The sequence below is a fragment of the Artemia sp. Qi Xiang Cuo genome, chromosome 2, assembly GCF_049724085.1.
Source record: "Artemia sp. Qi Xiang Cuo chromosome 2, ASM4972408v1, whole genome shotgun sequence".
NCBI lineage: Eukaryota > Metazoa > Arthropoda > Branchiopoda > Anostraca > Artemiidae > Artemia > Artemia sp. Qi Xiang Cuo.
Window position 1 is genome coordinate 46,260,520 of NC_142795.1, and position 13,472 is coordinate 46,273,991.

General features: G+C 34.1%; 1 protein-coding gene across 1 annotated transcript in view; it reads left to right on the forward strand.

Annotated features, from left to right (window-relative positions):
- The window catches only part of LOC148955282 (metabotropic glutamate receptor 5-like), a 412,763-nt gene that overhangs the window by 345,938 nt on the left and 53,353 nt on the right, over positions 1-13,472 (forward strand). The window lies entirely within an intron of this gene.

Here is a 13,472-nt window from a genome sequence, read left to right on the forward strand (position 1 = left end):
TCATAAAATACAATGATCCACATGAAAAAAGAAGAAAAGAAAAAAAGTATTTTCAATACAATGCATTTCAACCTTTCGAAGAGTCAAAACACACACACACACACACACACAAAACAAAACAAAGAAGAGAAAAAAACAATATTTAAAAGACCCAAACAAAAATCAATTTTTATGAAACCCCCCCCCCCCCCAAACTATATATCCTATATATATAATTTCATATTTTCTTTTGTCTTATTTCTTCTGTTTCATCGTCCCAAAGAAGGCATAACGAAAAAGAGCAAACGTGAATTTGAAAAGCAACTTCTTTTAAAACGGTTCTAAGCGTTTACCCTCCCCCCCCCTCGTGAAAAATAATCATAATCTGGTGAAAATACAACACTAATTGTGGTGTTTTAGTTCGTTTTATAGCTTCAATTATTCTCTTACTTTCATTTTTTGTGTGTTTTAATTTTGACATCTTATATTAGCTAATGCTCGCAGATGCTCATTCTAAGCTTCCAATCCGATATCTATATTTTGCAGGAAAACCTTGCTTTTAAATTTTATTTTCTATTTGTTTTTCAAATAAAATAGTGTTTGTTTTATATAACTAAGATTTTCATTTATAAGCTATATTACGAATACTTGCTACCACTTTTGAAGAAAATTTATGTAACAAGATGTAATGTGTCAAATTGTCTAGATAATTTACATATCAAACCCCGGCTTCAGATCAACTCTTTACATAATTTAGGGTCGTTATCCCTTGGCTTTACTGATTAGGTTGCTCCAAATTTCTGTTTAAAACCAAGGTAAACGTTGGCTCTATAAATCAAATTTTTATGAAACTTAAAATCAATTTTGATATTTATTCTTCTATGCATTTTTATATTTGATTTCTGATTTGGTGCTAGCCTTACATTTGTATAAAACCCCTTAGAACCATTAAGTAAAACTTGGTACCTTAGAACTTGGTAAAACTTAAACACTAAATGCTAATATATGGTATATCTGTTTTAATATTAGACTTCTATATCAGGATTAAATTGAGAATTAATAATTTCAAAAATAAAAATTGAAGCCGATCGTTTTCCGTTTAAAATACTTGTTTAACTACTTAAGACTAATTTTAGAATGAGTTCCGAGCAATCGTAACTCAAATGATATATAAAATGTCAATATTTAGGAATTTGGGGCGAAAGAAGGGTCTGGGACCCGGGGTCCTGCTTTGGGCCGAATAATTGTATTACTCGGATGACCTTCGAATAATCATGACTGACTCAGAGCATAGAATTCAAAAGAGGTGCAACATGCCGTGCTTTTAAAGTGCTTATAATTTCGAACAAAAATCCATTGTGGAAAATGTAGGTTATATATTGTTTTATTCAATTACCCCTATTTTGTAGAATTAGCCATATCTTCATAGCTAGTGATTCAAAAACTTTTCAATACCTTGCCTTGTGAATGTAAGAAAACCTTATTTTTATGTAACTTCAGTAAACCAATTTCAAGCCATCCCCAATCCAATAAATTAGAGATAAAACCCACTAGCCCAACATTACTAGTAGAAATATACAAAAAGGTCGGTTACGACTTACAACGTAGTTTTTTTTTACGAGCTAAGAAGAACGAAACGACTATTTTAACGGTAGCCTGTGATTGGCTCAAACTTAAAAAGACAAAAAAAAATTGTCTCTAACAAATAACAATGAAGAGCTAAAACGGCCCTAAGCGAATAAAACCAGACAGTATACAAGGAAAGGGGGTTGTCTAATTGTCTTGTCTTGAGAGTTAGTTGGAAAGGAAAGGGGCTTTGGTAAGTTGCATTTCTTCAATTAAGTTAGTAGCAACCACCTGTCTGGTCTCAACTTCTTTGAATGTAATGTTCAAGTAATATTATAAAGCCTTTTTGTCACTTTGTCCAAACGAATATATCCTATTTCTGTGTTGAATTAAGTTGTCAATTAAATCCTTCGAGTCTCCCTTTTTGGCCCTAACTTTAGTCAGAGTTGTATCTTCCCTTTTGAGAAATTACCCATTTGGTCTATTAGAGCATTGAGTCTCTAAGATAATTTAAGATAGTTTTTGGATCTATTATGATTGATTAAGAGATGTTCTGATCAGAAAAGAAGGCCATGACCAGCCTTGTAAATATCTCAAGATTCTTGTTAGATTCTACTTCGTGGTTACAAAGTTGGATGGATATAGTTACCACGACTTAATTCCTTTGATTAAGACATTGTAATAAAGTATATTCAGACCACAGCAGAAGGCCGTGGTCACCTTTTAAATAGCCTAATATCCTTTTTGGATATTTCTTTTATTCGTTTACGGGTCTTATGATTTCTTCCTTATAATTCTTCTTAGTTAAGGCTGGATCAGTCTAAAAACAGCATTATTGAAAGATAATGCAATCTAAGATTAATCAATCTTAAGAACTCGAGTGAGTTCCTTCCCATAAGCATAAAATTGGTGGAATAAGATTAGAATAACCAGGGGTTTAAGGTGGAAAACTCACAACAAGGAGTAAAACCTTTAAGAGCTGTGTTCCTTTTCCCAGGTTAGTGTTTCATGGAACTTACGCATAGTATTTCCACACAGAAATTGGAATTCTCTAGACACCAGTTCTGTTTACCCCCTGTTCGCACTCTGAAGTATATACAATAGAGACTGAATCCAGAGGAGAATTTTTTTTTTCTTCTTGTAACCCTTTCTCGGCCGTATATACAGCCAGGCTAGCTGATAAGTATATACTAAGAGGCTAGAGGGAGAGAAGTTTTATTAGTCAAGCTAAGAATTGTAAGTTCTATCCAGTCTAGGGAAGTTCAATCAAGGATTTCCCTGTTGAGCTTAAGATTTACCTAATATCCAAGGAACACTGTTTCTTGTTAAGAGAGTTAATAAAGACCCTAGGTTAGTCATCTTTAAGAGTGTGTGATCATACTACTAGCTTTCAAGGTTAATTTAAATTGAGATATTAAACTAATCCGTACGCAGTTTATAGACTAGTTCACTTTTATAACTCAAAATCCTTTGAAGGTTTAAAAATTTTCCCACACTAAGGGTTTATAAGGAAAGAACCATCATGAGTTCTAATGAAAATCGGATCAGAGAATTAGAAATCGCCTTAGAAAAAGCCCAGGAAAAAAAAAATCAGAAGAGAGTGCACAGTATAGAATAAGCACCCTAGAAGAACAATATATAGGCGGTCCTATAGTAAGTATAGACTTCAAAATCTGTTCGTAGAAAAAGCACCTGCTCATCTCGTTGCTAACATACCCAAGTAACATTCACTCACGGATTACTACTCTTATGGAAATCCAAAGGAGTTTAAAAAAGAGTGATCCTGCTATGATCAATAAAGCTTTTTGCTACACACGGGGAAAAATTCAAAGATTTGCAACACATCCAGATGTTTCTAAAATCAGAAATATAGATCATTTAGAAAGACTTCTAAAAGAAGCCTTTTTACATGAAAAACCAGCAGCACAAAAACTCCAACAACTTTTATCCGAAAACCAAAGACCTTCTCAATTAGTCCATCAGTTTTCCTCCAGAATTAGGGGAAAGGCACTTGACTATGCAAAAAATTCTTCTGGTGCAGGGGCAGATGACATAACAATTAGTATTTTAAAAGTGGTATGCTACCTTCGATCAGAAGCAGAGCATTAGAACAAGCTAAGCCAACGGATGATAAAGATGAACTATTAGCGTCGGCAAAAAGATTTGAATCTATTCATTTAATGTATAGGGACTTTTCAGACATGTTTTTGGGAGTAGCAGTGGATCAATCAAGAGACAAGACTTCCCCTGGAGAAAAAAGAGCTAACTCCAGAGTAGATTTTAAAACACTGGAAATTATAATCGCACCCCAAAGAAACGTTTTAACAGTGGAAAACCCAGACATTTTAAAATAGATTGCCGGTAACCCCTGACTTGTACTAAATGTGGGAAATACGGACATCTTAGAAGAGAGTGCTGGCAAATGTCAGAGTATATAAGATGATTAGGATTTGGTCATACCGCAGACAAATGTAGAGCTTATAACCCTACTAAACAAAAACAATTAGTCAGGCGGGACCCAGGGGAGCTAAGTCCCAAGCCTGAAAATAAAGTCACGAAACCTCGTTCAAATTTAGATGAAAATATTTGTTTTGTTGCGTTACCTGAAAATAACATTGAATCAAGTTCTTTCCCGTTTATTTAGACTGCTAAAATGGCGGACCATATTTTTTTTAATGCTCTCTTGATAGTGGATGTCAAAGGAGTTTATTAAAGGAGGAAATATTTCAGAAATTTCCAGAAAGTCTTCGTGGGCGCCTTAAACCATCCATCCGAAAGTTGAAATCTTTAAGTGGGGATGCCTTACCACCAATAGGAGAAACAAATGTAGCATTCTGCGTTTCAGATGAGACATTTCGTAAGGAAAGAATACTTTAGAAATTTCTAGTCGTCTCAGATTTGAAATTTGATGCAATCATTGGCTATGATATTCTAAACAAGTTAGACTCTACGTTAAATTTCCGGAATAATAATTTTTTTATAGGAAAGCCTATTAACAAAGAAATAAATTCCCTTGCGTTTTTTGATGAAGAAGTTTCAGGTCGGGGCATGAAATATGTAGTAAGGCAGACCTGTATCCAGGCCAATTTTTCTAAAATCATTAAAGTCAAATTGTCAAGTCTGTCAGAGCCTTTCGTCGCTCATAGAGACATCGTAATGTTTACCCCGAAAATTGAAATATAATTACAGATTTCCCCGTCGCTATGTGAAACTTATAATAATTCAGTAAAAATAGTTTATTTTAGCACTAGCGATGAACCTCGCAACTTACCACTTGGCAAAACCTTTGGTACATACGAGGTAATAAACAATGCTTATCTGAAAAATACAACCCTTATAGCAGCAGGACTAAAAGAAAATACAGAGGAAGCCTTTTCTATAGAAGGTTATAGAGTAATATGGGAAGGTCACGAATTTTGAACAGAGTTAAGACAGGCCCTTTAAGCCCAGAAAAAAAAAACCGTAGAAACACTTTTGTTAAAACTGAAACGAGCTTTTGCAACTGGAACTTGTGATGTCGGACGAAATTACATTCCGGATATAAAGTACAAATAGATCTAAACATACCTATTAAATGCGTTAAACAATTTCCTTTACTATTTTTAATGATTGAAAAATATAGATGAAATATTAAGAGTGGAAATAATTGAAAAGAAGCGGTCAGAATATACTGCACCCATTTTTTCATAGGGAAACCAGGGAAAGCTGGGAAGATGCAATGGCTGTCACCAGTTGTGAGATTGCCCTTTTTCTAGTGCTAGAAACTACGTTTGGTATTGTCTTAAGCAGACTCTGGGTAACTTCTCCCTCTAAACACACCTTCTGAACGTATTGATCTCTGTTTATAAATTTCTTTAACCAGGGTTCTTAAGAAAACAATCAATGAATTGAGAGCGCTCTTAACGAAAGCAAATTAGTTCGAATCAGTACTCATAATTAGGAGACTACTGGATTTTGTTGTTAAATTTGATAAAAAGAGGAAATAACGTTGTAATTCGTGTTGTTGTATGAAACCTTTCCCAATGGTTCTATTTATATTTGATTAGTCTAATAAGTTCCAAGGGTCGTTTCCACTGCCCAAGCGTCGCTACCGAGAAAAAAAAAGCTTTATTTTAAGCCTAGGGTTACTTAATATTTCTAATTGAATAAATTACACTTGAGGAGCTAATTAAGGATTGGGTCTTAGTCCAAATTGTCAAATAAGGTAGTTTTTGGATTTTGAAAATTACAGGTTTCCAAATCCCTGTATATAATCCCTGTCCAAATCCCTGTATATCGCTGCATACAAGTTTCCAAATACTGTACCTTAAACCAACTAGATTAGATTTAGATTAGATTAGAAATGTGAGTACTATTATTACAAGTTTCGTTTAATCAGTATACGTCCTTCAACTAGAAAGTGATAGTAAATTAATGTGTCTTAATGTGAGACAAGAGCTTGGAATAACCTTTGTTTAATTAGACACAAATTTATCAGTTTAACCCAAAACAAGGTATTTTCTAATTATTTCTTGTAAAAATAATCAGGGTTCCTTGGAATTTCGATAAATCTTAACTTCAAGAGGGAAGATCCTTGATTGAGAGGGATTTCCCTAGACTGAAAGGAACTTAAAATTCTTAGCTTGACTAATAACACTTCTCTCCCTCTAGCCTCTTAGTGCATACTTATCGGCTAGCTTGGCTGTATATACGGCCGAAAAAGGGTTAGAAGGGGGATAAACTTCTCGTCTGGATTCAGACTCTATGCTATATACCTTAAAGTACGAATATAGGGAGTAAAAATAACTGAAAACTAGGGAACTCCAAATTTTGTGAGTGGAAATACTGCGCTTAAGTTCCACGAACCTGGGAAAAGGAACACAGCTCTTAAAGGTTTTACTCCTTGTTGTGAGTTTTCCACCTTAAACCCCTGGTTATTCTAATCCCATTCCACCAATTTTATGCTTATGGGAAGGAACTCACTCGAGTTCTTAAGATTGATTAATCTTAGATTATATTATCTTTCATTAATGTTGGTTTTAGACAGATCCAGCCTTAACTAAGAAGAAGTGCAAGGAAAAAATCATAAGACCCGTAACCACATAAAGGAAATATCTAAAGGGAATATTAGGCTATTAAGGGATAACCAAAGCCTTCTGCTGTGGCTTGAATATACTTTAGTACTATTTTTTAATCAAAGGGATTCAGTCGTGGTAACTATACCACGCCAAAGATGTAAGTAAGTCCTCCAAGGAGAAGATACTGCTCAAACTAAAGTTAGGGACAAACCCCAAAGGGAAACCAAGAGTTTTGCTTGAAAACTTAATTCAGCACAAATTTGGGATATCTCAGTTAAGACAAAGTGACCAAAAGGTTTTATATGATTATTTTAACTTTTCATTTAAAGAAATTGAAACAAGGCGGGTAGTTGCCATAATAAGTTAAAATGGTTACTTACCAAAGTTCCTTCCCAATCTACTCTCCTCACAAGACAATCCCGATTTCTCTCCAACCCTTACATTTTATTCAAGTTTGATTCACTTAGCAACTTTTCTATCCCGTCCTTTTAGCAAATCCCTAGCTTTCTGTTAAAATAGGTAGTTTTTCCAGTATTCGGGTTTTGATTCTAAAATCCTGCAATATCATAGCAATTACAAAATTGCTCTGAATTTGGTCTTCAACTATTTAAATAGTTTCAAAATGCTGTTCAATATTAAAAACAAGGAAATGTCACTTCAAAATTTATGACTTGGTAATTTGAGATGGCCAATATACAAATCGAAGGAATTTTCAAGTTTAGGCTAATTTGAAATAGTAGGTTTATATATGATATGTTGGAGCCAAGGAGATTCCAACTTTTACTGAGATTGAGTTACTCAAGTTACACAAAAATAAGGCTTTCTTACATGAGTATCAAATAGTATCTGTAAAATACGCACTATTTGTGTTTTGCTTTTATATTTCCATATCGTTTTATTAGTCTTATAATGAACAGGCTCAGAAAATCTTAATTTTAAAGTATGTGTACCAGCTTCCGTATATTTTAAACAATCTTGGTGAAACATATAATTATGTTTCAACAATGAATTTCTTTCATTCTTCTTTGTTACAACAATAGACCTATATTTGCAATGAAAATGCTCAGAAACCCTTAAATACTAGCTTTGTTGGAAATGAATAACTATTTTTGATATATTTAGACTACTTACCGGTTTTGATATTTGATCTCTTACGAAACTGCTATCTTCTGCACTGCAAAAGCCATATCGACCTTAGAGGCAAATACCATCTTTCGACCATTTTCAATGAAAAGACTATCTTGAATTTTGATCGATGCTAGTTAGGGCTACGCACCCATGGAAAAATGGGATGTTGAAAGATTGGCAGGTTACACACCGATTGGTTTGATCGGTGATCAATCGATCGGACAATCATGTACCGATCATGTAAGACCACTTTTATCAACCTATAAGTCTATATTAATCAACATATAAGTGCACCCTTATTAATCTGTTAGTACGTCTATATCATTCTTTAAGTTCCACTTTATCAAGTGCACTTTCCTCAGTTGTAAAGCTTTCTTCCTGTTGATAAAGGGTTTACTTTGATAAGCGTTTTGGTAACGTAGCCGAATCATTCAGTTATGGGTTCTCGTGAAGGAGGTAGAACCGAAATTATCTAAATTCGAAGTATTGTTATGCTAATGTTGAACCTTAGCGTAAATGCCAGTACGATGCTAATGGTGGAGGGGGCTCCCTCATATTCATTTTACACTGAATATGCAAAAAAAAGGAACTATAATTTAACAAGAAAAGAATAAAACAACAAAGAACAAGATTTGCACCGGAAAGCAAGGAGCGACATTAAAACAAAACAAAAAAGAAATTATTCTGTATTTTAGGATTGGTATCAAGCCCTTAGCCTCAATTCCCCGGTTTTTACGCCAAAGTTGATTTTTTTTTTTTTTTTTTTTTTTTTTTTTTTTTTTTTTTACCAATGCTTCTAGAACGAATCCTCTAACAGAAGAGCAGCATAGTAATAATAGTAATAATAATAAATATATATATATATATATATATATATATATATATATATATATATATATATATATATATATATATATATATATATATATAATATATATATATATATATATATATATATATATATATATATATATATATATATATATATATATATATATATATATATATATAATGCCTCAAGAGTGGAAGAATTTATTTATTAGCATTTGCTTTAAACAGTAAGACTTCTAGTTTAAGTTGTACTTACCCAGCAGTAATAAGGCCATAGGAAATATAAAATCCACATTGAATTACACATGGATATGTGTGTAGTTTAACCGGTACATTGGCTTACCAGGGTCAGTCACCTATTACTGCGAACGGTATATGCCTTAGCAGACGGGTTTTTATGAGGTAACATCTATTTTTTGGGGGGGTCAAACAGAGAGAGAGCGGCGGTTACTGCATATAGAGTAACTTGATTAGTAGTTGGATTCAAATATAAGGAGTAATTTTCATTGTAGTTCATATTAGTAAGAGAATAGAATTCAGATAGAGAATAGTTTATTTGAGAAGATATTAATGGAGAAAAAATGACTGTTACATTTACGATATTGGAGATTAATGATGGAACCGAAAGCAGTAGCAGCAAGGATATAGGAATACCAAATGTAGCTGTGGAAATAACCGCTGGCTGTAGACTATGCCTTGAATGGGATAGTATGTATGCTAGATACGTGATATCATTAAGCAAGTTTAAGCAGGAGGAGCAAATATGTCTTGCTGGAAAAGTGAATATTCTCCATATAAATAAACTTCGGTCAGCATTAGATGTCCTATCGAAATATATTGATGAGAACAAAATGCATCAGTGAATATTATTATTGAACGTAAGGGCGCCACTAATGAGAAGTGACCAAAAAGATTGGATGGTAACTACGCCGCCTCTCACGCCTCTTTTTTCCGAAATCGTGCGGTCAAAATTTTGAGATTACTATTTTCTTCATCACTGTTGAAACGCCTAATAGCTATGTCTTTGAATATAACATGAAACCCCCCTCACAACCCCAACTCACACCTGATAACCTCGCTCTTTGCACTAAAGTTTGAATTTTGTTCCAATTCCTTAAGAACGACTCCTAAAACACAAGGTTCGTTTAATTAGAACAATAAGTAGCTCTTTTAAAAGTACCAAGATTTTAGCGCAAAGAGTGAGGTGTTGAGGAGCGGTGCAATCTCGTTCATATACGTAATAATTTTCATTTGTTTTAAGTTCTAATGTTGCTCCTTACTTTCAATTGGAAAAATATTTTTTTTTAATTTAATTTTAATGTAATGATTTCTTCAAATAATATCAAGAGGATTTGTTTTTACACTGCTCACAGTGTAGAATGTGTTACTAAATTTTTGTTTCAAAATATTTTTGGTCTATCGACCTAGTGGTACTAAAATATCGTAAGAGGGCTCATTTGACTGGAAATTAAAAGTTCTAGTGCCATTTTTAAGTGACCAAAAAGATTGGATGGTAACTGCGCCGCCTCTCACGCCTCTTTTTTCCGTAATCGTGCAGTCAAAATTTGACACGACACACAAACAGAGTCATAGTGAAAGAGATATCCAAAAAGTTGGGTTGATCTAGGTTCACTTGGAGTGGCGTGCCACTCTAAGTCATAAAAATTAAATTTAAAAAAAACATATTTTTCCAACTGAAAGTAAGGAGCAACATTAAAACTTAAAACAAACGAAAATCATTACGTATACGAAGGGGATTTCCCTCTCAACACCTCACTCTTTGCGCTAAAATCTTAGTACTTTTAAAAGAGCTTCTTATTGTTCTAATTAAACGAACCTTGTGTTTTAGGAGTCGTTCTTAAGGAATTGGAACAAAATTCAAACTGTAGTGCAAAGAGCGAGGTTATGAGAGGGAAATTCCCTTCGTATACGTAATAATTCTCTTCGTTTTAAGTTTTAATTTTGCTCCTTACTTCCAGTTGAAAAAACTTTTTTTATATATTGTAGTATCGTTTTCTAAATAATTCCAGTAAGAGATGTGAGAGGCGGCGTAGTAACCATCCAATTTTTTTGGTCACTTTAAAATGGCACTAGAAATTTTAATTTCCAGTCAAATGTGCCCTCTTACGATATTTTAGTACTACTAGGTCGATAGACCAAAAATATTTTGAAACAAAATTTTAGTAACACATTCTACACTGTGAGCAGTGTAAAAACAAATCCTCTTGATATTATTTGAAGAAATCATTAAATTAAAACAAAATTAAAAAAACATATTTTTCCAACTGAATGTAAGGAGCAACAGTAGTACTTAAAACAAATGAAAATTATTACGTATATGAACGAGATTGCACCGCTCCTCAACATCTCACTCTTTGCGCTAAAATCTTGGTACTTTTAAAAGAGCTTCTTATTGTTCTAATTAAACGAACCTTGTGTTTTAGGAGTCGTTCTTAAGGAATTGGAACAAAATTCAAACTTTAGTGCAAAGAGCGAGGTTATGAGAGGGAAATCCCCTTCATATACGTAATAATTCTCTTCGTTTTAAGTTTTAATTTTGCTCCTTACTTTCACTTGAAAAAACTTTTTTATTTATTGTGTTATCGTTTTCTAAATAATGCCAGTAAATCTAGCCCCAACTCCACGGAGAAATCCCCCCCCCCCCCCCCCAAAAAAAAATATATACATACTTCCAAATAACCAATACTATGCGTAAAGAATAGACAAATTTCATAACTTAAAGATGTTTCCCTGGGGATGTGAGGGGGGTTTCATGTTATATTCAAAGATATAGCTATTAGGCGTTTCAACAGTGATGAAGAAAATGGCAATCTCAAAATTTTGACCGCACGATTTCGGAAAAAAGAGGCGTGAGTGGTGGCGTAGTTACCATCCAATCTTTTTTGTCACTTAAAAATGGCACTACAACTTTTAATTTCCAGTCAAATGAGCCCTCTTACGATATTTTAGTACCACTAGGTCGATATGATCACAAGAAACAAACACTCACGAAAATCTAAAAAACCTAGGTCTGATTTCTATGTTTGAGATGAATAAAGTTCTTTAGCAATTGACATGTAAAAATATGTCATGAGATGAAATCGAATTAGCATGTATATTTGGACTAATGAGAGCCGTTGGTGAGCAACTAAAATCTCGACAAAATGGGGAGGGATTGAAAAGGATGCGTTCGCGTCATTCACTCATCAGTCTCCACCCAGGCAGGAAGCAAAGGACATCAACAAGGACTGCGAGGAACAAAACAAGGAAGCCCGATAAGCAACAGAAGAAAAAAAGAAAAAGAGTGTTAGATCAAAGAAGGATTTCTTCTCTTAAGATGACTTATCTCCCCCACAAGGAAGCATATCCATCATTTAGTTTATTAGTGAATCTATTCAATTTTGAAAATGTCGATGTCAGTGTTAAGTAAGACTACTATGAATTGTTTCATCCCCAACTACCCCTCTCAGAAAAAATACACTTTCAAATATTTTCCAATGAAGACTATTTCACTGATTTGTCGTCAACATTTATTGATTTAAATGTTTTGGTGAAGAAAAAGTAAGATAATATTACTCCAAATGTCGTCGATGGTCTCTCCATTGAAAACTGTATTCTACACGACCTATTCAAACAAATTAATGCATTTATTAATGGAACATTGGAGAGCACTAGCAGTAATTTATCAAACTATACTAGCTAAATACAATTTATGATGATGAAGCCAAAGGCATACAAGGAGTTGAGAGGACAATCATTGGGCTATGAATATCGATCAGGTGTTGATACTGACGGTGAGTTGACTACTGCAGTGACCCAGGAGTATCATCTAGTTGGAAAATTAAATCATGAGATATTCAATATATCCCAATTGCTACCCCCAATGTCAAGATTGACATAAAGCTACAGATGGCCCCATCGAATTTCATTTTGAGAAAAACAATTCCTCCAGTTGCAGATACAAATGTTATTATCATTTTGGCATGCCCCTACTTAAGGAAAGAAACGGTAATAGGACGGGTTGTATTGGTATGGGAAAAACTAACAACCAATTGTAAAAACCTTCAATTTCTTGTTACCCTTACAATGAATACTCAATGGAACAGTGCATTTGCCTCTTGTAGTTATACTAATTCATAATTTATTAATGGAAATATCCCATCAAAATTGGTTTTGGCCTTTGTGAAGAGCGGTAGTGCCGTTGGATCCTGGACTGAATCCCCCCATGATTTTAATTTTTTCGGTCTATCTAGCCTCATGTGCAAAGTGAATGGTATTCCACTGTACACTCTATCATTTGACAAAAAACCTATAGAACTCTGTACGAGTTGACCATGCAATCCCTAGATCAAGACTCTCAACTATTTGAAAATGGAATAACCGATTCAGTGTTTTCAAAAAATCATGGGGTTATTGTTTTGGACTTGTCTGGTACACAGGATATGAGCATAGTACGAACAGGGAATGTACGTTTAGAGTGTACATTTGCCAATGCTCTGACTGAGAGTATCACGCTAATATCACTAAGTCAATTTGAAACCTATTGGGAAATCACGTTCGATGGCAGTACTCTACTAGACCTAGTACCATGAAAATGAACAATACTCTCGTCGTATTTAGTCTGGACTCATGCACTTCCAAGTACAAGTCCTATTGCATATCTTCGAACTTCATTGAAAAAATTCCGAGTGCTGGACATACTCATATCCTTGGCTACTACAGTCCATCAACTTTGAAGTCAGACCTTGCGCTATGCATCTTCCAGTCAGCCAAGAACAGAGAAATTGTTGACCCCTTTGGCATATTGTGTGAAATCTACGTTCCATTCATCAGCAACTTTATTGAAAACAGGGGGAAAATCATTATTCAAAATCAACGAAGAGTACAGGATTTAACGACTAAGACATGTGG